Here is a 25,750-nt window from a genome sequence, read left to right as displayed (position 1 = left end):
GACTACAAAATTTTTGCAAAAGTATTAGCCAACAGGTTAATGCCAGTTATTCAAGAGGTGATTCATCATGATCAAGCAGGATTTATAGAAGGCAGATACATGAAGGATAATGTAAGGCAAATAATAGACTTATTGGAATATCTTGAGAAGAATAAACAGATCTCTGCAGTGCTGGTGTTTTTGGATGCGGAGAAGGCCTTTGATAGAGTGGATTGGAACTTTCTATTAAAGACTTTAAGAAAAATGGACTTTGGGGATCAGTTTATACAGGCAGTTGCAGCAATTTATCAACAACAAATGGCACAAATTATTATTAATGGAAGTTTGACTACAAATTTTAGTATTGAAAAAGGAACAAGACAAGGTTGTCCGCTATCCCCATTGTTATTTATTTTAACACTAGAAGTCTTGTTGAATACAATACGGGACTCAAATTCTTTACATGGAATAGTTATTAGGCAAGAAGATTATAGGACTAGGGCATTTGCAGATGATCTGGTTGTTACCCTAACACAGCCGATGGAATCAATAATCCAGATGAAAGACATTATAGAAGAATATGGTATGGTATCAGGATTTAGACTGAATCAGAAAAAAATGAAGATGATAGTTAAAAATATGACACAAGTTCGAAAGCAGGAACTTGAAAGCAAGGCAGGCTTTGAAATAGTATCAAAGGTTAAATATTTAGGAGTTCAAGTTGCAGATTCAAATTCAAAATTATTTCAAAATAATTATGAGGTGTTGTGGCGAGAGGTACAAAAGGATATGGAGACTTGGAAAAAACTGCAGCTGTCGCTACTTGGAAGAATAGCAGCAGTTAAGATGAACGTTTTGCCTAGATTTCTTTTTTTGTTTCAAATGATTCCGGTGCTTAAAAGTGATAAACAACTGAGTGAATGGCAAAGAGGAGTGAATAAGTTTGTCTGGAATGAGAAAAAGCCGAGAGTTAAACTGAAAATTATGCAAGATGTCCCAGAAAGGGGAGGCCTTAAACTTCCAAACCTACAACTGTATTATGAAGCAGTGGCCTTGACACAAGCAAGTGATTGGTTTGGAAGGATAAAGACTGGAATATTGAATATAGAAAGTCATGATCTTGAATTTGGTTGGCATGCATATTTATTCTACGAGAACAAAGTGGACAAAGTATTTAAAAGCCACATACTTAGGAACTCTTTGATGAGAGTCTGGAAGAAGCACCAACTCAAATGGGATTACAAAATACCGTTATGGCTGGATCTTGGTCATATTATGTGGAATACAAATATAATGTCACTCGGGGGTTTTTTATACAAAGAAGTTATTTTTATATGGATGGGGGCAGATGGCAACTAAAGACATTAGAAACACTGTTGGAAGAAGGGATTAATTTAACTTGGCTACAGTATAATCAACTCCAATTGAGATGGAAAGAAGATCAAAAATTTGGTATAATGATGCATGAAGAAGAATTGGTTAGACATATAAAAGAGAAAGGTCTAATGCATATTAAGAGGGTTTATAATGTTTTGTTTGAAAGAGACTCAGAAAATGAACTGGTTAAAGATTGTATGATAAAGTGGGCACAAAATTTTGCAGAACCAGTGATGTTGGAAACATGGGAAAAAATATGGGTCCAGAATGTTAAATTTACACAGTCGCAGAACTTGAGGAAAAATTTTTATAAAATGTTTTATAGGTGGCATTTAGATCCTAAGAAACTATCGTGTATGTAACCTAATGTTCAACCAAAATGCTGGAGATGTGATTGTTTAGATGCCACATATTATCATATATGGTGGACCTGTAAGAAAGCGAAGGCTTTTTGGATAAAAATTTGGTGGGTTATGCAAAATGTTTTGAAGAAAAAACTTCAGTTTTCTCCACAATTGTTTTTATTGGGTATAGTTAAGGGTTTTACATTGGGTGAAACAAAGCTGATATTGTATATGGTGACAGCAGCGAGATTATTGATAGGCCAATATTGGAAAAATGATGCCATGCCCACTATTGAAGAATGGACTTTGAAGATGGCCAGTTTTGCAGAGATGGCGAAGATTTCAGCATATTTAAAAGATCGAACTCAAGAGACTTATGTATGGGAGTGGAAAAAATGGATAGATTATGTGCAGAATAAATATCAAACTAGGAAATATCAGATAGCTTTTAGCTGAATGTATTATGTAGGGATAGATTAACTGAGTTCTATGAAGATATAAATAGTACACACGGGGAGGAGGGGTTTAAGTTTCAAAAAATGTAATTTTGATTTGGATTTTATCTAGAGGAAGTCATGGGGGGAGGGGAGGGTTAGGGAGGGTTTGGGGGGGAATTGGGGAGAAAATGTATTAGTAAAACTTTTTAAATAAAAAAGAAAAGAAAAGATGTAATATAGCTAATGTATATAAATGCATATAATAGTGTTAAAAGTTTACAATCTTGTAGGGCTTCATTACTATCTATCTAAGTGTGAGAAAAATAGGAATTATTCCTGTAAAAGCATAACCTGAGTTACGCCATTTTGAAATCATGTTAAAGTTTTGTTTTACCTTGTATAACCTGATTATATAATTTAGCTGACATTTAAGAACATGAGAAAGGAAATGTGTAATTCCTGTGTTTTTTAGAGGATGTTTATTTTGCAGGAAATATGTTTCTGGGTTAACTTGCCCTCATTAATTAAAGGAAGTACGCAATTGATGTTTTTGAGGGGTATTTCTGTTGGGAATTGGGGAATTTCCAGGGTGGAATTATGTACTGCATATGTTATATAAGATGTTATGTAAGATCTGGAACTGATTCCCAAGGTACTTTATTGACGTGTATTCTGAATGTCCTGAAGACTATAAAAACTTGTGTAAATTGTTTTATTTTCGTCTTTCTCTACTTTAGAGAGAAAGGCCCTTTGCAAAGAATAAACTTTGTTCCAGGATTATTTTGGTCTTTGTCTCTTTAAAACGATAATGGGATTTACCTGTCGACCACACTAAGACTGCATGTGGCTCTTGGGCTGTGGGTTGGACATGCCTACTCTAGGCCAAGATGTTAAAAAAGCCAATTATTTATTTCTTCTGTGAAGTACTACCAAAAATTAATTACATTAAGTCAATATTTGTGTAAACAGCTTTAAATTCAACAAAGGCTTAATGCTATCCCAATTGTATATTTTTTTATCCATAAAGCTATATCAAGCAACATATCTCATTATCAATTCATTAAAGCAGCTACATCAGAAGCCTGAAAAAAGAAAAGTTACTTTAATAATAGTGAGAGACGTGGTGCTCATGTGCACTTCTTTTCAATAATTTTTGAAACATCAGCAACTATAAAATATAACAACCTTCCCACAAAAATACATATTATGAATCTGATGAAATGGATTGCTGAGATCTGAGGGCAATCTGGCTACACTATCTGTTACCCCATTGATTGCCAGTTGATTCATCTGATCTGGCTGATTAGGTGGGTGTCCTTTCCTTCCTCACCACTCCATATGTGTCCCTCCCAAAGGTGCATGCTCAGTGGTAGAGGACAACCACACCAGATAGAAAGACTGTACTGATCTTCGTCAAGAATATATGCTAGTTGCTTTCCTTTGCTAGAACCTTCAAACAAGCTCAAGGTCCAAAGTTTGTTAGAATGCTATGGATTACCAGATACTTTTGTGCCATACGACTGAATTATTCTGGCAAGATAGAAGGGGATTTTTTTAAAAAAATTTGATTTATATGCCGCCCTTCTCCGGAGACTCAGGGCAGCTCACAATGCGCTAAGCAATAGCCTTCATTCTTTTGTATATTTATACAAAGTCATCTTATTGCCCCCACAACTGGGTCCTCAATTTACCTACCTTAGAAAGGATGGAAGGCTGAGTCAACCTTGAGCCTTGGCGAGATTCGAACCTGAAGTAATTGCAGGCAGCTGGTCTTAATAACCAGCTTAATAACAGGGTGCCTTAGACCACTGTACTACCAAGGATTAATTCCTACAGTTAGATAAGTATTAACAACAAAAAGTTTATTTTCAATTGAAGTCTTGGACAGATTTGTGTTAAGAATTGCCATAGCCTGACCAAGAAATAGAAAAGTAACCAGGGAAGATTTTCAAATTTCATAGCATTTTCTTCTACTTTTATTTACCTCTTTGGCATGAAATTACACAGCTCCTCATCTTAGTCATAAACCTAGCTGAAATGAAGCCAATCCAACTTCCTTCCAATGATGTCATAACTACTCTTTCAGCAATGGAAGAAATGATTAGAAATCATTAATTACATATTTCCTGTCCATACAAATAAAAAATCCAACTGATAAATATATGAATGAATTAAATAATATAGTAGTTCTTCTTTTAATAAGTACACAATATTTAATTCAGTCCATATACCCCTGTGTTTGTATTTTTATTTGTATCTACAGGAGACGTGTACCTGTCAAAACTATGTAGAAAAAGCATGTGAGCATGAAGACTAAATGATTATTAGAATTTTTTCATGAATACAGAATGAAAATCTGCCTCTCCAGTTTGAAATTCAGTCACAAGAGGTCGCTGTTTCCTAAGGAAACTCTCTAAGTGAAACTGAAAATGCAGAGCCCCTCCCTTAAAGGGACAGACATTCCTGCCAGCCAGATCCACAAGGGAAATCTCGAACAACAGGGAAATCTCAATAAGCCAAGTTTCAACCTATGAACACATTGCCAGTATGGCTGGGGTAGATGGTCTCTGCTCCTGACACCTTTGAGACAAGATATTTAGAGAAAAAGAGAAGAGCTTGCTGGTGTTGTGCCTGTATCTGCGATGCTTACCAGGCCGAAGGGGCTGCTGCAGCTGCTTCTGCTCCACACCGCCTGGAAAATGGGGAGCAACCAGCTCCATTATTCTGTGCTGGAGGAATCCCAGCACGGCACCTTTGTGGGCCGTATCGCCCAGGATCTGGGGTTGGAGGTGAGCAAGCTGGTGCCTCAGATGTTCCGGATGCTGTCCAAAGGAGAGAAGGACTATTTTGAGGTAAATCTGCAGAATGGGATCTTGTTTGTAAATTCCTGGATAGACAGGGAGGAGCTGTGTGCCAAGAATGCAGACTGTGCCCTTCATCTGGAGATGATTGTGGAGAAACCTCTGGCATACTTCCATGTGGAGATTGAAATTAAAGACATGAATGACAATGCTCCCATCTTCTCAGCCAGGGAACAGATCCTGAGTATAGCAGAACTCATAATGTCTGGCACCCAGTTCCTATTAGAAGGAGCATCTGATGCAGATATTGGTACTAATGCTGTACTAACTTATAAGCTCAGCCCAAACAACCATTTTGCTCTTGATTCAGGAAATAATGAAGATGGCAGCAAATCTGTAGTTCTTGTACTGAAGGTTCCACTTGACAGAGAGGAGTACCCTATGCATCATTTAGTACAGACAGCCACTGATGGGGGTGAACCAAAACTCACAGGAACTGTTCAGCTAGTCATCAATGTTCTGGATATCAATGACAACCCTCCTGTGTTTAACCCATCTGTTTATAGGATAAAGTTGCTAGAAAATACAGCTAGTGAGTCATTAGTTATTAATCTGAGTGCTACAGACTTAGATGAAGGGATTAATAGAGAAAGTTCTTATTGTTTTAGTCATGGCCTACCTGTACTTGTACTATTTAATATAAATTCTGAAATTGAAGAAATCAAAGTAATTGGAAAATTGGATTATGAAGACATTGATTTCTATGAACTTCAAATTGTTGCAGAAGATAGAGGGAATTTTCCATTGTCAGAGCACTGTAAAGTTCTTCTTGAAATACTAGTTACGAATGACAATATTCCTGAAGTATCAGTGAATTCCCTTTCAATACCTCTTTTTGAAAACTGTCCATCAGGGAGTGCAATAGCTATACTCAGTGTTTCAGACAAGGATTCTGGGATCAATGGACAAGTAACCAGTGTCCTATAGCCCTCAAAATAGAGTCCACATTAAAGAACTACTACTCCCTGATTGTTAGTGCATCTCTAGATTGGGAGCAAGTAGCTGAATACAAGATTGTTGTGACAGTGGAAGATCAAGGCGTTCCACCACTCTCTTCTAGTATCACTGTCTTAGTGCCTATTAGTGATAATTACAATGCTCCAGCTTTCACACAGCCCTCCTACACAGTTTTTGTGAAGGAGAACAATCCCCCTGGTGCTCATATTCACAGTATCTGCCTTGGACCCAGATGTAGCTGAGAACGCCCTGATCACCTATTGGATAGCTGAGAAGCTCTGGCCATTGTCAAGCTACATCTCTGTACATTTGGAAAGTGGAAAACTTTATGCTTTGCAGTCTTTGTACTATGAGGGATTGAAACTGCTTGCGTTCCAGGTGAGAGCCAAGGATGCTGCACTTTCCTCATGTGGCAGTGCAACTGTTCAAGTCTTTGTGATGGATGAGAATGACAATGTACCTGCTGTGTCAGGATCATCAGAAGAGAACCTGATTCTTCTAATGGTTCCTGTGATGCCTGGGCATATTGTAGGCAAGATCCATGCCTTGGATACAGATTCTGGATACAATGCATGACTAAGGTATGAACTGTTTGAAGAAAGCAATGGTCCATGGTCTGTGAGGCAATATAGTGGTGAGGTTAGTACCAAACATTCTCTGGATGAGTCAGAAGGGAGCAAAATCCAGAATGTGCTGGTTCTGGTGAAGGATCACGGAACTCTCAGCCACAGCCACTCTGAGTGGTGAAAAATGCCCAGATCACCAAAACAGAAATTCACCTCCCCAGGTCTGGGGAGACCTTCATGCCCCTGGTGGACTCAATCAACATCTATCTGATCATTGCCATCTGCTCTGTTTCCACCCTCTTCTTATTGGCCACTCTCATCTACGTGTATCTGCGATGCCACTGCTACGCAAAGAAACCCATGGTGTATGGCCCTGGCATGGCCACCCTGGTGTGTGCCAGCAAAGTGGACAGCTGGTCCTATTCCAATCGTCACAGCCACATCCTGGCAGGTATGGGTGCAGAGGCTGGTGCCAAGAGTGACCTTATGATTTTCAGTCCCAACATTCCTGTTTTTGCAAATAATGGGGAATTTAAGAATGAGGCAGAAATGCCCTGCAATTCATCTAAAGAGATAAGTTGTGCTGTTTATGGAATCCTTGACACTTGGACAACATTAGAAAACTGTGGTACCTGGTTAAAATCAGTTAATACAACATTAATTTTTAAATTATATATCAGATTTTAATTTGATGGTTCTGTAATTAAACAGATAGCTCTTTGGTTTATAAATTTTAGCTAAATGAACAAATTCATTTTCTAATCATTTTCTATTTCTAAGGATTTTTTGAATGGGAATAGCTACTGGAAGATACACTTTGCAGTTTTATTAATAGTCTGGACATTTTTCTTCTAAGAGAATAAAGTCTTCTCTTTGTTCTGCTACCTTACTCTTCACTTTTTAATTCACATACTAAACAGATGATGTATTTAAAGTAGTTAACTACATTCATTAAAATTTAACAAATTTATGTTATCCCTTCTCCTATCTTATATCTCTTTCATTTTGAATGGGAACAAGAAATGGAACCTTTGTACATGCATAAAGTAGGTTTCAAATCTTTTTTTTTTATTGCAAAAGTTTTACAATTACATTTTCACCCCTTTTCCCCCCCCTCCACCCCCCCAAACTTCCCCATCTCCCCAACCCTCCCTAACCCTCCCCTCCCCCCAGACTTCCCTATAATATACTCATAACTCGTAAAAAAAAACACATAAAAAACCCCCTTAATATGACACTTAAGTATAAACTTGAACCCCTCCCTCCCCTGTATAATTTTTCTCTTTACCTCATTACATTAAAATATTTCTAATACATTATTTTCAAATAAAAGCTATTTGATACTTTCTAGTTTGATATTTGTTCTGAACATATTCTATCCACCTTTTCCATTCCCATTCATAAGTCTCTTGTGAACAATCTTTTAAGTATGCTGAAATCTTCGCCATCTCTGCAAAACTGGCCATCTTCAAAGTCCATTCCTCAATAGTGGGCAAAGCTTCATTTTTCCAATATTTACCTATCAACAATCTTGCTGCTGTTATCATATACAATATCAGTTTTGTTTCACCCGATGTAAAACCCTTAACTATACCCAATAAAAACAATTGTGGAGAAAATTGAATTTTTTTCTTCAAAACATTCTGCATGACCCACCAAATTTTTATCCAAAAAGCCTTAACTTTCCTACAGGTCCACCAAACATGATAATACGTAGCATCCAAACATTCACATCTCCAACATTTTGGCTGAACATTAGGGTACATACATGACAACTTTTTGGGATCTAAATGCCATGTATAAAACATTTTATAGAAATTTTCCCTCAGGTTCTGCGACTGTGTAAATTTAACATTCTGAACCCAAATTTTTTCCCATGTATCCAACATCACTGGTTCTTCAAAATTTTGTGCCCACTTAATCATACAGTCTTTAACTAATTCAGTTTCTGAGTCCCTTTCTAGCAAAACATTATAAAGCCTTTTGATATGCATTGGACCTTTCTCTCTTATATGTCTAACCAATTCTTCCTCGTGCAACATAATACCAGTTTTTTGGTCCTCTTTCCATCTCAATTGTAATTGATTATATTGTAACCAAGTTAAATTAATCCCTTCGTCCAACAGTGTCTGCAATGTCTTCAGCTGCCATCTGCCCGCATCTGTAAAAAGAACCTCTTTGTATAAAAACCCCCCGAGTGACATTATATTTGTATTCCACAAAGTATGACCAAGATCCAGCCATAGCGGTATTTTATAATCCCATTTGAGTCGGTGCTTCTTCCAAACTCTCATCAAAGAGTCTCTAAGTATATGACTTTTAAATACTTTATCAACTTTGTCATCATAAAATAAGTAAGCATGCCATCCAAATTCGAGATCAAAACTTTCTGCATTCAATATTCCAGTCTTTTTCCTTCCAAACCAATCACTTGTTAAGGTTAAAGCTGCTGCATCATAATATAACTGTAGGTTTGGAAGTTTAAGACCTCCTCTTTCTGGAACATCTTGCATAATTTTCAATTTCACTCTCGGCTTTTTCTCGTTCCAGACAAACTTATTCACTCCAGTTTGCCAGACTTTCAATTGTTTATCACTTTTAAGCACCGGAATCATTTGAAACAAAAAAAGAAATCTTGGCAAAATGTTCATCTTAACTGCTGCAATTCTTCCAAGTAGAGACAGCTGCAGTTTTTTCCAAATCTCCATGTCTTTCTGCACCTCTCGCCACAACACCTCATAATTATTTTGAAACAATTTCATGTTTGATTCTGCAACCTGAACTCCTAGATATTTTACCTTAGGTACAGTCTCAAAACCTGCCCTCCTTTCTAGCTCATGTTTGCGATCTTGTGTTATATTTTTAGCTATCATTTTAGTCTTTTTTGAATTCAGTCTAAAACCTGAAACTTTACCATAGTCTTGTATAATGTCCTTCATCAAGATTATTGATTCCATTGGTTGTGATAGGGTAACAACCAGATCATCTGCAAATGCCTTTATTCTATAATCCTCTTGCCTAATCATTATACCTTTCAAGATATTAGAGTCCCGTATTGTATTTAGCAAGACTTCTAATGTTAGAATAAATAAAAGTGGGGACAACGGACACCCCTGTCTTGTTCCTTTTTCAATTTTAAACTCTGTTGTCAAACTTCCATTAATAATAATCTGTGCCTTTTGCTCTTGGTAAATTGCTGAAATCGCCTGTATAAATTGATCCCCAAAATCCATCTTTTTAAAAGTCTTTAGTAGAAAATTCCAATCCACTCTATCAAAGGCCTTCTCTGCATCCAAAAAGACCAGCACTGCAGGAATCTGTTTATTCTTCTCAAGATATTCCAATAAATCTATTACTTGCCTTACATTATCCTTCATGTATCTGCCCTCGATAAATCCCGCTTGATCATCATGAATCACCTTTTGGATTACTGGCATCAACCTGTTGGCTAATACTTTCGCATAGATTTTATAATCTGTATTCAAAAGAGATATTGGTCTATAGTTCTCTGGTTTTTTAGGACCGACTTGTTCTTTTGGTATCAAAGATATATAAGCAGTTGTCCATGATGGGGGTATTTTACCCCCTTGTTGTATATTGCAAAATAAATCTCTGAGTTGTCCCGCCATTTCAGCTTGCAAAGTTTTGTAATACACTGCGGTCAAACCATCCGTGCCAGGAGCTTTGGCTGTTTTTAACTGTTTAATTGCTACTATTATCTCCTCCTCTGTTATAGGATAATTCATTCTTTCCTTTTGTTGATCAGTGATTTTTGTAACTCTTTTATCGTTTAAATATTTTTCTATAAGTCCATTCTGCACCTCCTCTTTGGCATATAGTTTGGTATAATAGTCCACAAAAGCTTCTTTAATTAATTTTTGTTGAAAGATTTCTTTCCCTCCAATATCAAAACTATCAATAGTCCGTATACTTTGTTTTTTCCTCAATGTGTAAGCCAACCATCTGCCCGGTTTATTGGCATTACAAAATGTATTATGCTTCGCATATTGTAAGTTTGTTGCAACTTGTTCCGCCATAAGCATTTGAAATTGGTCTTTTAACAGTTTTATAGCACTACATATTCTTTCATCTGTTGGATTTTTAATAAGTAACTGTTCTTTATTCTTTATTTCTATTTCCAATTCAGATCTTTTCTTTTGTCGAAACAGTCTATGTTTAGAGTTCATGTAGATAAGTACCCCTCTCATATAAGCTTTACTTGCATCCCACACGATTTCAATTGGGGTACCTTTATTCAAATTTATTTCAAAAAATTCTTTCAAATGCTTTTTAAGTTCTGTTATATTTTTTTCATATCTAAACAAATTCTCATTTAATCTCCAAGAACGTCTCTCAACCTTATCCATCTCAATTTCTATCCATACTGGGCTATGGTCGGTCAAAGTTCTTGGAAAAATCTTTGTTCTTTTTGTCTTAACAAGTAAGTCATCTGACAACAAAATGAAATCAATCCTAGAGAAGGATCTGTGTCTGTCAGAAAAAAAAGTGTAGTCCAATTCTTTTGGATTATGTATTCTCCAAACATCTTTTAGTTCCATATCTTCTTTCATGTCAAAAAAGGTCTGTGGTAATCTGATCCTAGACTTTGCCAAACTCTTTTTATCTAATTTAGAATCAATTACTCCATTCCAGTCTCCCATAATTAAAATAGATCTGTAGTCCCATTGCAGTATTTTAGTATGTAACATCTTGTAAAAATGGTCCTGTTGTTGATTGGGAGCATAAATTCCAATCAGAAGAATTTGGCCATTTACTGTAAGCAATTCAATTGCTACAAACCTACCATCTTCATCAGCTTCTATAACTTTAGCTGTTAGCTTTTTATTTACATAAATAACCACACCATTCTTTTTTTGCGAAGTTGAAGATATAAAATGTATTCCTAGTTTGGAGTTTGTCAAATATTTTTGATCTTGAGTTGTGATATGCGTTTCTTGTAGACAAATTATATCATTATTAAATTGTTTCAAATATGTAAATAATTTCTTCCTTTTCTGTGCTGAATTCAACCCGTTAACATTCCAAGATAGACACTTAAACATCATCTTCATCTTTCTGGAACAAAGAGCAGAATAATCGAAGGTCATCCGAAAGCTTCGATCTCGCTCCCCCCATGGCTCCAGTCTCTTGTGCAGTACTCTTAACTGCCTCCTTGTCTTGTCTTTCCTGTTGTTGTTGTTGCTTTTGTTTAAGTAACTTAGATTGAGCTCGAGTTATACGTTGATCCTTAACTTCAATCATCCGAACCGGGTCCAAGATTGGAGAAGATTCCAGCAAAGGCTCATCCAGAAAACCTCCTTCTGCGCCTTGCATTTCCTCTAATTCCTGCTTAGATTGTTCTTGCAGTTCTCGTTGAGGTTGCTTCTCTTCACTCTCCTTAATCTCCAAAACTGTAGATGTACGTGGAGATGGTGTTCTTTCCTTAAGAATAGTAGTGTAAAAGTACTGTGCCTTCTCCACGGTATTCAAACGATATCTTTCTCCCTTATATCTAAAAATTATACCAACTGGGACGTCCCACCGGAATGGTATCTGTAAATTTTGCAATTCCTTAACAAGAAAGCCAAATTCTTTTCTGGTTTTCAGCATTTTAGGAGGTAATTCTTTATAAATTCCAATTCGTGAGCCCCCCCACTTGCACAGAAGTGTAAAAGGATTTTTGCAGGATGTCGTTTCTTATTTCTCTATCTGTAAAATATATGACCAGATCTCTAGGCAATTGTCTTTGTCTGGCCACCCAAGAATTCACTCTGTAAATTTTATCTATTTTGTGAAAAACCACATCAGGATTAACTTGTAGAATCTTGGCCAGGGCCTCGGAACAGACTTGTCTCAAATCCTGTCTTTCCTCCTCTCGAATTCCTCGAAGCCGTATGGCGAACTCCATTGCCCTGAATTGTACCATAACAATCTCATTTTCAACTCTTTGCATTTTATTATCAACATCAGCAATTTTATAATCATTGTCTTTCATCTTAACATTAACTTCTGATTTAAGTTCTTCAACTTTAGAATCAACTTTCCCAATAAATTCTGCCAGGCCAGATGCCACTTCTGATATTTTTTTGGTCACCTTGTTTTGATTCTGTTTCACCATATCTTTAACTTCATTAATTTCCTGCATAAATTCCTGATGTGATTTTTGGAGTTTATCATCTATCTCCTGTTGAGATTTTTGAAATTTATCATCCAAAGTTTTAGAAATAAATTCTTTTAAATCTCCCACATCAAAATCGTTTTTCTGAGTCTGTATCTGTTGTACTGGGGGAGGCTGTGCTTTATGTGTGGGAGATCCACCTCCTGTTGCCTTCACTTCCTGCTTCTTTGAGGCCATCCTGCCACGTAGGCTGATTTTACTAAATAGGGAAGTTCTTCTTCCTCTCCCACCTCTACAAAGACTTCTGAAAAAGTCCCCCAGATTTAATCAAATAAGAACCAAAGTAAAGCAAAGTCCAGTATTAAAAAGGGAGAAATTTCTCTGTTATTCTCTTGTTACAAGCGAAGCAACTTTGTAGCAACTTAGTAACTTTGTAACAAAGCAAGATAACTTCACCAATCCACACTTGCTGGCTCGTTAACTCTAATGCTGGGCGCCATATTTTTTCAAGTCACTTTCACTCATTCGCATTTTTTCTTAAATTGAAAAGTCAACAAAGCGCTAATACTTGCGATTCCAAGTTTCAGGGTTCAAGTGTATATCCGCTGCTTGTTAAAATTGGTTCCTTTCGCTTTAAATGTTTACTGCAGCCGGCTTGTTCTGCAGAAGCAGAATCGTCCCACGCCGCCCGGAGTCTCTGCAGGTTGGGAGGGAGCCGCGCCTGTTTCCTCCCCAGAAACAATTCCCTGGGGGGTTACAGGGGCTCGACCTGTGCCCTGCTATCTCTCCTCCAACAATCCTCAGGATTTTGAAGTTTTCGAGCCGCTTCTCGATCGCGAAGCGGCTCTACAGGCGGCGGGGCTGGCGGAGCTTCAAAAGGCACCGCCGCCACCGAAGGCTAGCAAACCGGAAGTCCGGTTTCAAATCTTGATAATCAACAAATAGCCAGAAATAGCCAGAGCCCTGGTAGCGCAGCAGACTAAAGCACTATTATTAACATCAGCTGCCTAAAATTACTGCAAGTTCAAATCTCACCAGGCTCAAGGTTGACTCAGCCTTCCATCGTTTCTAAGGTAGGTAAAATGAGGACCCAGATTGTGGGGGCAATAAGCTGACTTTGTATACAAACTATGAAGGCTATTGCTTAACGCATTGTAAGCCGCCCTGAGTCTTCAGAGAAGGGCGGCATATAAATCAAATTTAAAAAAAAATGGCTTTATCAGTTCTTTGCTAAATTAAGAATTTAATTTTTATATCCATAGTTAGTGTTATACCCTGCAAATCAATTATTTTGTTTATATTTTATTTTGTATACAGGTAGCAAATTGGTAAAGATTTTTTTCCTCTGTTGATAGTTTCATCCTTTAATCAATCCAGAGTGGATTTTTAAGCTGATACCTCTTTTAAGAACAACATTTATGGTTGATCAACTGCAAACTTATTAAACATCATTTAAATGCTTGATATACAGAAGTATTAATGCATACATTTCTTGGCATTTTTAATCTTTATTTTTTGTTGTTATCTTGAAAACAGAATTATAATATTTTAAGTACTTGGAGAAGACTAATAAATGTATTATATTTGATGATTAGGCTGTTATAATCCCTGGAATAAAAATCATCAAGGGATCAGTTTGCAATATACTTTCATTTAGGCATTTACTACCTTAAATGGCTTTTTAAATATTGGACACACATGGCGTTGATTGTTAAATCATAATGCTGTTGCCACATCTGAAATTCCATCCTTTTTTTGATATGTTGAAGAAATCAGTAGAAGTTTATTTGGCAAGATCCCTCCTATTATATTTTTTTTCTATTCATATATGAGCATGTTTTCAATGTAATATGGCTTTATTCTGCTAAAAGAAAAACCCAATGTTTATAATACCTAGCTCAAATCCAGTTATCCAGGTATGAAGGTATGATGTATAAGGATACTGGAGAAGGAAAAATATAGCAATGTTCAAAACATTAGGATTTGAATAACCTATAGCATGAAGATTTTAGCAAACTTTCCCATCTTTTCAGCTTACAGATGTGAGGAATTCTCAGCAATGAGCATGCTGGCAAGAGAGGTCTGGGAGTTGAAGTCCATATACCTGGAATTTTCTGAGGTTAAAAAAATGCTACACTTGAATAGCTCATAATCAATCAATCAATCAATCAATCAATTAACATAAAAATAAGCACGGACCTTTTAAGAAGAAATTTAATTTTTCATCAGATTATTTCTTCAGTAGATTGGTAGGAATAGTTAGACTCTCTCAAATAGAGGTGAGTACATGGATATGTCAATGAAGTTTTCTTCCTTCCTTCCTTTCTTTCTTTCTTTCTTAGTCGCATTTCTATGCCGCCCAACTCCCTAGGGATTCTGGGCGGCTTACAGCAAAAAACAATGCAAACAATATCTTGTAAAAATTTTTTTAAAAGAACATTAAAAACCCATACACTCCATTCCATGGCCAGGTCTCGCAAGATCGCCGTAGCGAGATCAACAGCCCCAGGCCTGTCGGAAAAGCCAGGTCTTCACCACTTTCCGGAAGGCCAATAGGGTGGGGGCGGTCCGGACCTCAGGAGGTAATTGATTCCAGAGAGCCGGGGCAGCCACAGAGAAGGCCCTCCCCCGCAGGCCCGCCAACTGACATTGTTTAGCTGACAGGAACCAGAGGAGACCAACTCTGTGGGATCTTACCGGTCGATGGGAGCTATGCGGTAGAAGGCGGTCTTGAAGATAGTCTGGCTCTGAGCCATGTAGGGCTTTAAAGGTAATAACCAACACCTTGAATTGTGTCCGGAGACCGATAGGAAGCCAGTGCAGCTCGCGGAGAATTGGTGTAATGTGGGTATATCTAGGTGCACCCACAATAGCGGCTGCATTCTGGACCAACTGTAGTCTACAAACACTTTTCAAGGGTAGCCCCATGTAGAGCGTGTTGCAATAGTCCAACCGTGAGGTGATAAGGGCATGAGTGACTGTGACGAGAGCCTCCTGATCCAAGTAGGGTCGCAATTGGTGCACCAGGCGAACCTGTGCAAAGGTCCCCCTAGCCACAGCTATCAGCTGTTCTTAGAAGCATTGCAGAAATGTTTTGCCACTGCTTTCTTCTGAGATCATTTTTCAATATTCCTATCAAGCCTCCAACACTGAGATGTCCCCCTGGTGGTTCTCATCAAAGTACTCACCTGATCCAAACCTGCTTTACTGATCAATATTTGGAAGTAGAAAGTAGGATTCCAGGCTTTACATAGCTGAAAATATTTCCTTTAAAAATTGCTTTAGGATTCAGAAACAAAGAGAAAAAGAAGCACAGAAAAGAAAAAGAAAAAAAGGAAAATGATTCAAAACACATACACACCAGACACACTTTAAACAAAACACTAATGCTAGACTACGTAAAATAATATCGATCAACCAACCTTTCTCTCTCTCTATATATAAAAGCGAAAACCACTCACGCTATAATCACAAAATCTCCAGAACTGTAAAGCCTACAAACTTGAAATTTGCCACATATGTTCCTCTTGGCTTCTAGGTGCTCACTAAGAAAGGATTTTTTGAAATGACCATCAGAGCATTAGTATTTCCTATATTATTATTAACACGCTCTGATGCTAAGGAGTTCTATTCCCCCTCCCCACCTGAAAAGAAATCTGTTCCAAATGCAAAACAGAAGCAGATTAGAGGAGTTTCACTTTCAGTTTTACTTTCACAGCAGCAAGCAGCTATACTACAGAACAGTTGAACTAAGCCACGCCCAGCCTCCTTCCTGTCTCCTTCTTGCTCACACAGCAAATACTGTTTGAGTTTCCAAACACTCCTCAACTCTCTCACACATTAACAGGATGCTAGCCAGATGAATACCGATGGATGCTGTGGGCTGGGGCATTCTATTCCCCCTCCCCATTTGTTCCAACTGCCAGTTGCATTATATTAACACACTCTGATGTTATGGAGTTACACATTCTACATTAAGTTTCAGGCTGTGTCAATTTATCAAGCCCGAGCACATAGTTTTGTAGCAAAGCACAGGCGTCCAGCTAGTTATATCAATAAAAAGTCACTTCATAAGTAATCTATCAGCCCAAGATTATATGTGCTGACTCACATATGATAGCTCTGGGTTGACACTATATTTTTCTTATAGAAAAGTAAAGTATATACCACAACAACTTGTGTCTTGGAACAGTTTACAATTATCTACAATATACATAATAAAATCACAATAAGAATGTACTGGATATCCCATTATGGGCTACAATTTAATATGATGCTTATCCAAGTTTATGCTCCAACCGATTCAGAAGAAAACAAGTTTGATGGGTTTTATGGTCATGTTCAATCTGAAAACAATAAAGCATGCAAGCAAAGTATGGTGCCTGGGCTTGGAGACTGGAACTCCACAGTCAGAAATTGTAAGAAAGAGGACATAGCTGGACTCAATGGCCTAATAAATAGAAATGAAACAGAAGAATTGTTTGCCAATTCTTCATTTGCTAATACTTTCAGCAGTTAAAACACTGTCTATATACATAGACATCACCAAATGGAGTACATAAATATCAAATTGTTAATATTATTGGTACAAGGAAGCAAAGAATTCAAAATAACCAATATTTGGTCAGAAACTGACTATAGAACATGAAGTTCTCATGTGTAAGTTCCAAATCAAACTGAAGTGGAAGAAGAAAGCCCACAAATGTCCATTATATGATCTTGAATTTATACCCATCATTTTTAATGAAAACACTAGAAATCCTTTGAATTTCTGTTTTCTTGGCAGCCTTGGCTTTACTTGTTTTCTTGGCTATCTGAGATATTTTCAAGAGTCTTCTTCAATACCAATGGTCAAAAGTGCCAGTACTCTTTCTTCTTTAAAGTTCAACTTTTGCTTCCATATAATCCTTCAGGGAAAATCATGGACATACCAAACATTGGAGCATCTTTTCCAAGACCTTCATTGCTTCTCTATCATGTGGTAGTCTGAAGCATATTTCTTGCCTGTGGATTCCTTTATTTGATCCTTAAAGGCAGAAGCTATCTATAAATTCAGCATCAATTATAATGCTAGTTGCTGTATTTGTCATTAGTTTGATCCTTTTCATATTTAATCTTAACCACATATTTTTCACTGTCTTCCTTGACTTAATGAGCTTCCAGTCAATTGCATTTTCAGCCATCGGAGTAGGGTCATCCTTCTTCCTGAGCTCCTGAATCTTGTCTTGGGGCAGGTATTAGAGTCTCCATATCTTTTGGCTTTGGATGACTTCAATCTCCATGCTCCATGTTTGGGAAAGCTCAGCAGTTCATAACCTTCATGATAACTATGGGTTTGTCCTGATACATGCAGGCAGTCATATGCTAACCTCGCTTTTAATCTCAGAATGGTTGCTTAATACATGGATTTGAAAGACTTATGTCTAACCATTTGCCATAAACAAATATTTTCCTCATTGGATGAAATTGCTCCAACTAGAGATCTACATTATAGTAAAATATAGTTAGGATTTGCAGAAGGGAGGAGCTCTTTCTCAAAGGGCAAAGAGATTGCAGAACTCGGAATGTCTGGTAGATAGGAAGAGAGCAAGGTCAGATCTTTCCTAGCAACTCACAGAATATATCTATACTGCCAACTGCCAGCAGTTCAATTCTCACTGGCTGAAGGTTGACTCAGCCTTCCATCCTTCTGAGGTTGGTAAAATAAGGACCCAGATTGTTGGGGGAAATATTCTGACTCTGTAAACCGCATAGAGAGGGCTGTAAAGTACTGAGAAGTGGTATATAAGTCTGCTATTGTTACTGCTATCTATAGTTATTGCAGATCATTACTTCAGTCTGGCAAGTTCCTGTTTGTAGACAAACAACAATTCATCATTGGCATCTTTCAGTCTCAAGAGACTATGGTATCATGCTCTGGAAAGAGTGGCAATCCCTTCCACACTGAGGGAAGATACATTCTATCCCCTGCCCAGCTCCCAGATTTCGCTGGTTCCGGGACTGCCTCTTTGCCTCAGCCTGCCAAACAAGTGTCTCTTCGAATTGGAGAAGACCATGCTGTGTCTTTAACCTCCAAGCTGAACGATCGGAGGTCAAAGTTTCCCAGTTGTTAATGTCCATTCCCAGGGCCTTTAGGTCCCTCTTGCAGATATCCTTATATCGCAGCTGTGGTCTCCCTCTGAGGTGCTTTCCCTGCACTAATTCTCCATACAGGAGAACTTTCGGAATCCAACCATCAACCATTCTCATGACATGCCCCAGCCAACGTAGAAGTCACTGTTTCAATAGTGTATACATGCTAGAAATTCCAGCACGTTCCAAGACTGCGCTATTTGGAACTTTGTCCTGCCAGGTGATGCCAAGAATTTGTCGGAGACAGCGCATATGAAAGGTGTTCAACTTTTTCTCCTGCCATGCATAAAGGGTCCAAGACTCACTGCAATACAAGAGTGTACTCAGGATGCAGGTTCTATAGACCTGGATCTTTGTATGTTCCATCAGCTTCTTATTAAGCCATACTCTCTTTGTAAGTCTGGAAAATGTAGTGGCCACTTTACCAATATGTTTATTCAGCTCAGTATCTAAAGAGAGAGTGTCAGAGATAGTTGAGCCGAGGTACACAAAATCATGGATGGCCTCCAGTTCTTGTGCAGAGATTGTAATACAGGGAGGTGAATCCACGTCCTGACCCATGACTTGTGTTTTTTTCAGGTTGATTGTTAGTCCAAAGTCATGGCAGGTCTTGCTAAAACTGTCCATAAGTTGTTGAAGGTCTTCAGCAGAGTGAGCAGTGACAGCAGCATCGTCAGCGAAGAGGAAATCCCATAAGCATTTCAGCTGGACTTTAGACTTTGCTTTCAATCTAGAGAGATTAAAGAGTTTTCCATCTGATCTGGTCTGGAGGTAAATACCGTCTGTTGCAGTTCTAAAAGCATGTTTCAGCATGACAGCAAAAAAGATCCTGAATAAAGTTGGCACGAGGACACAGCCCTGCTTCACTCCACTTCGAATATCAAAGGAATCTGATGTTAAGCCATCAAAAACTACAGTGCCCTTCATTTCCTCATGAAAGGACCTGATGATGTTGAGGAGCTGAGGTGGACATCCAATCTTGGGGGGAGTTTTATAAAGGCCGTCCCTGCTAACCAAGTCAAAAGCCTTCGTAAGATCTATGAAGGCTACGAAAAGTGGCTGTCTTTGTTCCCTGCATTTCTCCTGCAATTGTCTAAGGGAAAATACCATGTCAATAATGGACCTGTTGGCTCAGACTTCCGGTTTGGCATTGCGGTGAGACAGTCGGGGAAATAGCAGGCTCTGATAAGCGTCGCGAAAACCCGGCTGCCGAACCGCTGCTGATGGGTCTTTGGACCGGAACCATCCTGCAGGGACGGGGAAGAAGAAGGGCACCTCGGACGACCAAGAGGAACAGACAAGTTCCTCGGAGGTCAGAAGGAACCCTCTGTGAGTCGGCGGTGGGGGGCAGCAGCCATGGCGGCTGCCACGAAGCTGGGACAACTGGGCTAAGAGATGTGCAGGAGGAAAGTGGATTGAAACAGAGCTCTTTGAAGCCAGGTGAGTGACAACCAACCCAGGCTTGTAACAATGCTCAGAGCAATATTTTTAACCATAAGACCCCTAGCCATAAAACAATGGCTGTACAACAAAGGGGCAATGGAAAGTTTAAAATATAATTTTAAAGAGACAAAGACCTGATAAACAACTAATTTTTGAACAGAACCAATTGGGAAAACTAAATTTTGAGACATGGTGAAAAGACTAGATAGAGTTTTAAAATTTGAACTGGACCTTAAAAAAGAGGAAGATTTGATATTTTTAAAATTAAAAGAAAAGTAATTAGATTGGACTGTTATATAATTGAAACAAAATGGATACTTGCATGACTAATGGAAATTGTGGATTGTAGAGAGACCTTCTGGTTCAAAAAGGAACATTGTAACCTGTTTTTTGTTATGGAAAATTCTGAACTCTACAGATAATAGCCGTGGGATTTTGTGGAGGAGGTTTTTTTCCCCCCTTGTCTGCAGGCAGCTTGATTTTGGTGAAAAGAAAGGGAAACTGTAATGGAACTCTCATAATTGGAATAATAACAACTTAAAAAACTGGCGCAGGAATAAGAGAAGGATTTGGTGCAGGAACAAGAGAAGGAAGAACTTGATACATTTTATCCGGAATAAAAGTAAGAAAAAGAATTAAAATGATACATGGAGGACAAAATTTGAAGACTTTGAAAATGGAATGAAATATATGCTAGCAGGCGAGAACATGAAGAAATAAGGTATAGCCAATGATAATATGATTAACTGGGAATAAGTAATGTATAGATGGATGGTAACAACAAAAAGACAACTATGCTGGGATTAATAGTAAAATTAAGATGATGATGCTGGGATTAACAGCAAAAATAAAAATGATTATGCTGGGTTTAACAGCAAAAAAACAAAAGTGATTATGCTGCGTATGACAGTAAAAATAAGGAGGATTATGCTGGGCTTAACAGTAAAAATGAAATGATTATGCTGGGTTTAACAGCAAAAACAAAGACGATTATGCTGGGATTAACAATAAAAATAAAATGATTATGCTGGGATTAACAGTAAAATTAAGATGATTATGCTGGGTCTCGGCTTGTCCACCCAACCGCTCTGGAAGCAAACAACAACCAGAAGGAAACGAAGCGGTTTCCAGCGTCTTTAATCAGGTTAAGCACAGCAACACAGGCAGGAGTAAGGCACAAGCCGGCATCGACGTTTAAAGTTAGCGCTACATGCAGCCGCTGTGTAGTGCTCTTTATACACTTAGTAACAAGCAATTTACCATTTGGCAATCAAACAGTTAACACCACACCCCCCTTCCCACTAGCTTGCTCGACAATAGGGCGCACTTCTGTTATGTCACAAGGAGACACCATTCGCAAGTTTTATGCTCCACCGAGCTCCAATGAAAGCGTTCATTTCTTTTGTGCTTGAGCGGCAAGGTCCCTCCAAACAGCTGGGAGCACGTCACCGGAGTTTACAGCCACTCGGCCCCTTCTCATCTTCCTCCCCAACAATGGCGAGACCCATCCGGGGCTCGACAGGCGGCTCCCCTCTACCAGGAGTCCACCTGCAGGAGGTAAAACAGAGATATTAGTTACAGAAGATACTCTACCCACTGGGTCCCGGTTTATCTGGATGTTGGCAATGATACCGATGGATTAACCGGTCGGCATGAACGTCTGGGGCTGCCTCCCAAGATGCTTGTGCTAATGGATAACCTTTCCAACGTACTAAGTACTGCAGCCTGCCCCTGCGTAGTCGGGAATCTAACACTTTATCTATCTCATACTAGTCGGTATGGCTCGGTCCTGGTGGGTCAGGCTGAGTCGTAGCTCTATCCCCACTGACGGGCTTTAGGAGGCTGCTATGAAAAACAGGGTGTACTTTTCCTAACAGTGAAGGTAATTTGAGCACTACAATGACAGGGTTGATCACGCGTGTTATAGGGAAAGGACCTATATATTTGGGCCCTAATTTCTTACTAGGCAATCATAGTTTTAAATATTTGGTTGATAAATAAACTTGATCCCCCACTGAAAACGGTTTTGGATCTACTCTTTTTTTATCAATATACAGTTTGTATTCACTCGCTGCATTTTGTAGAGCAGCCTTAACCTCTGGCCACGTTTGTCAGATTTTGTCTGCCCAGCCGGAAGACGTAGCTACATCTGTAGCCGGAGGTTCTACTTCAGGTATGGCAGCTGGCTGCAAACACCCAATCGGCTTCCCTGACCATGGTTTTGCTGCCGCACATGTGGGGCACTCTTTCATGTATCGTTCAATTTCACCACGCATCCGTGGCCACCAAAACTGACATCTGATCAGGTGAAGAATTTTAAGGAAACCATAATGACCTGCTGGTTTGCATCATGACACCATCATAGGACTGTCACTCGGAGTGGTTCTGGAATGTACAACCGATCCCCACTCCACCCCAATCCATCTCGTAGGACTACTGATGTCTGGTTTTGGGTTGTTGGGTGGTTACGTGTCCTGTTGGATAGCCGTTCGTAGGTCCGTTAAGAAAGACGATTCTTTTCGTAGCGCTGCTGCAACAGGTTGTCCAGTCCCAATGGGCAGTATAAGGGATTCCACTACTTCTTCGTGCTTGCTATTGTATTGCGGCATACGTGATAGCGCGTCAGCAAGGAAATTCTTCCCTGCTGGTACATATTTGAGTTTAAAGGAAAACCTTCGAAAATATTGTGCCCAGCGTAGCTGTTTTGGAGATAGACGCCTAGGCATTTGCAACGCTTCTAGATTTTTATGGTCTGTCCACACTTCAAATGGGGGGGGGGGTTGCCCCTTCCAGAATGTGATGCCAAGTTATCAACGCCCATCGGACGGCGAAAGCTTCTTTTTCCCAAATCACCCACCCCCTCTCCGTGGTGTTCAATTTGCGTGAGGTATAAGCACAAGGACGTATTTGATTCTGCTCATCCTTTTGCAACAACACTGCTCCCACAGCAACGTCGCTGGTGTCAGCCTGAACAATGAACTCACATGACAGATCAGGATGCTTGAGTACTGGTTCTCTGGTGAAGAGATATTTCAATTGCTCGAACGCACTTTGGCATTGGGCTGACCATTGCAACACCTGTCTTGGTCTTCGGTTTACCATAGCTGGTTTAGTGCGTAACAGGTCCGTTAATGGTAGAGCTATAGTGGCAAAGGCGGGGACAAACTGGCGATAGAAATTAGCAAAACCAAGGAAACTTTGGAGTTGCTTCCTTGTTTTAGGAGCTTGCCACTCCACAATAACCTGGACCTTACGTGGATCCATTTCTATATCATTGCTCGATATCCGATAACCGAGGTAATCTATTTTCGACTTATGGAATTCGCATTTTGAGAGTTTTACAAACAGTTTAGCAGCCAACAGTTTCTCCAAAACCTGACGTACCAATTTAATGTGTTCTTCCAAGTTGTGGGTGTAGATCAGGATGTTGTCTAAATAAACAAGAACTCCTCTGTAAAGATGCTCATGCAGCACTTCATTAATAAGCTGCATGAACACAGCTGGAGTGCCTTGGAGTCCAAACGGCATAACCCGATACTGGTAACTACCGAGGGGACAATTGAAGGTGGTCTTCCATTCGTCACCTGGCTTGATCCGAACCCATAGTATACTTCCCGCAAATCGAGTTTTGTGAAAACATGGCCAGTTGATAACATGGCTAAAAGATCCTTCATAAGCGGAAGAGGATACAAATGTTCTATGCACACCCCGTTCAAATCTCGGAAGTCAATGCACAAACGTACCCCGCCATCCTTCTTCTCCCTGAAAAAAACTGGGGCGGCCATCCTGGATCTACTAGGGATGATGACGCCTCTGGCTAGGTTTTTGTTGATATATTGTTGCAACTCAGCTAATTCTGGTTGGGTCATGGAATACATTCGTGGCTTCGGCAATTTAGCTCCAGGCACCAATTCGATGGCACAATCCATGGGCCTATGGGGGGGGGTAGTACCTCACATTCTTCCTCGCTAAATATGGCTGCAAGATCATGATAGATGTTAGGGAATCCCTGTGCATGTGAAACCTCTGTGGATGCACAGCTACTGTCCTGTCCCCCATCTGGCTGTACAACCAGAGGCACGGGGGTTGGAATGGCTGGTCCCAGGGGAATCCTGAGTTTACGGTAACCCCCCTCCCACCAGATGTGTGGTTGCCACTTGTCTAACCACGTCAGACCCAGGATCACCGGTTCTATCATTTTCTCGACTACGATGAACCAAATGGACTCCTGATGGTCACCTATTGCCAACAACATACTTTCAGTTACGTGGGTAGCGGGCGCCCCCCCAACAACAACCCATCCATCTGTTCGAATTTGACAGGAACTTTTAGCCGCCTTGTCCATAGACCCAGAGCATCTACCACAGCTTTATGAATCAGGCAACGGGTACACCCAGTGTCCACTAAAGCTCCATACTGAAGACCTGTTGTGCAGTGGGGGTTCCTCAGCACCACAGGTATTAGAAAAGGGTACACAGGTTCGCTCACCATTGGGTCCTCCGGCTCGTCGTCGTTGCTGTCGCCTGACACCACTGGGAACTTCCCCGCCATTGGTGTTGGTACGACATCCCTGGCCTGGGCATCTATGACAGTCTTTGGTCCTTGGAGCACTTGTGTTCGTTCTTGCGGCTGTCATGGTCGACCCTTGGTTGGCACCCCCGCAGCCTGTTTCTGGGGAGGTACCTGCAACGGTGGTAAAGGGCATTCGGCCGCCCTGTGGCCCACCTGATTGCACCGGAAACAACAGAAGGCCGGTCTCTGAGATCTGTCAGATGAGGTTGTGCCGGGCAGAGGGGTTTGGAGTCGCGTGGTTTGAGGCTTCTCTGCTGGCTTCTCTGTGGCGGTCCTTCTCTGTCCCACATTAACCTCCAACCGAAGCCTAAACTCTCGGAGCACTATGTCCAGTTCAATAGCTGCTTTGAACCAGATGGCTAAGCGCAGAGCTAGGCCTCGGTACGCACAGGCTTGCCTCAACTCACGATCCAACCCCATACAGAACTGCTGGACTAGCATTCATTCTGGCCAGTCCCTTAAGCGACTAGCGAGTTTCCGGAAGTCCCATACATAGTCCTTAGCTGGAAAACCCCTCTGTTTGAGGGCCACAAGATCACCTTCTGCAACTTGCTCACTGGACTCATCCTCAAAGGTAGAACAGAGGGCCTCCAAGAACTTGCCCACGTCTACTAGTTCTCTAGCATGATTTCGGTGTAAACCAGCCACCCAATCTGCAGCATCACCTGTCAACACGGCTGTAATGGCCACCACCATGGCCCATTGAGACGGATACCAGCGGCCATACTGGTCTAGATGACTGATCATCTGGCTTAGGAACAACGCCACACAGTCTGGGCTCCCATCGAATGTAGCTTGCAGTGCTGGGGGGGCCCAAGTGGGTTGAGGTGCCCACATCCCAGGAACTGGAGGCCACGCTGGAGGCGGGACAGGTGGCCTGTTCTCCCCATCACTCCTTTGGTCTTCAACGGTCCTCCTGTCAGTGGAACCAAACCGGTCTCCCACAAGACGTTGTGCCCTTTTT

At 40.0% G+C, this 25,750-nt stretch overlaps 1 protein-coding gene and 1 pseudogene across 1 annotated transcript in view; one reads left to right on the top strand and one right to left on the bottom strand.

The window, feature by feature from the left end:
* LOC148114801 (uncharacterized) overlaps window positions 1-25,750 on the bottom strand; it is a 65,026-nt gene that overhangs the window by 17,915 nt on the left and 21,361 nt on the right. The gene's annotated exons all lie outside the window — the stretch shown is intronic.
* Window positions 4,579-7,494, top strand: LOC117662299 (protocadherin alpha-5-like; annotated as a pseudogene).

This window comes from Pantherophis guttatus, chromosome 3, assembly GCF_059756535.1.
Source record: "Pantherophis guttatus breed Tessera chromosome 3, ASM5975653v1, whole genome shotgun sequence".
Taxonomy (NCBI): Eukaryota; Metazoa; Chordata; class Lepidosauria; order Squamata; family Colubridae; genus Pantherophis; species Pantherophis guttatus.
The sequence above is the reverse complement of the archived record's forward strand: the minus strand, read 5'-3'. Positions and strand labels throughout refer to the sequence as shown.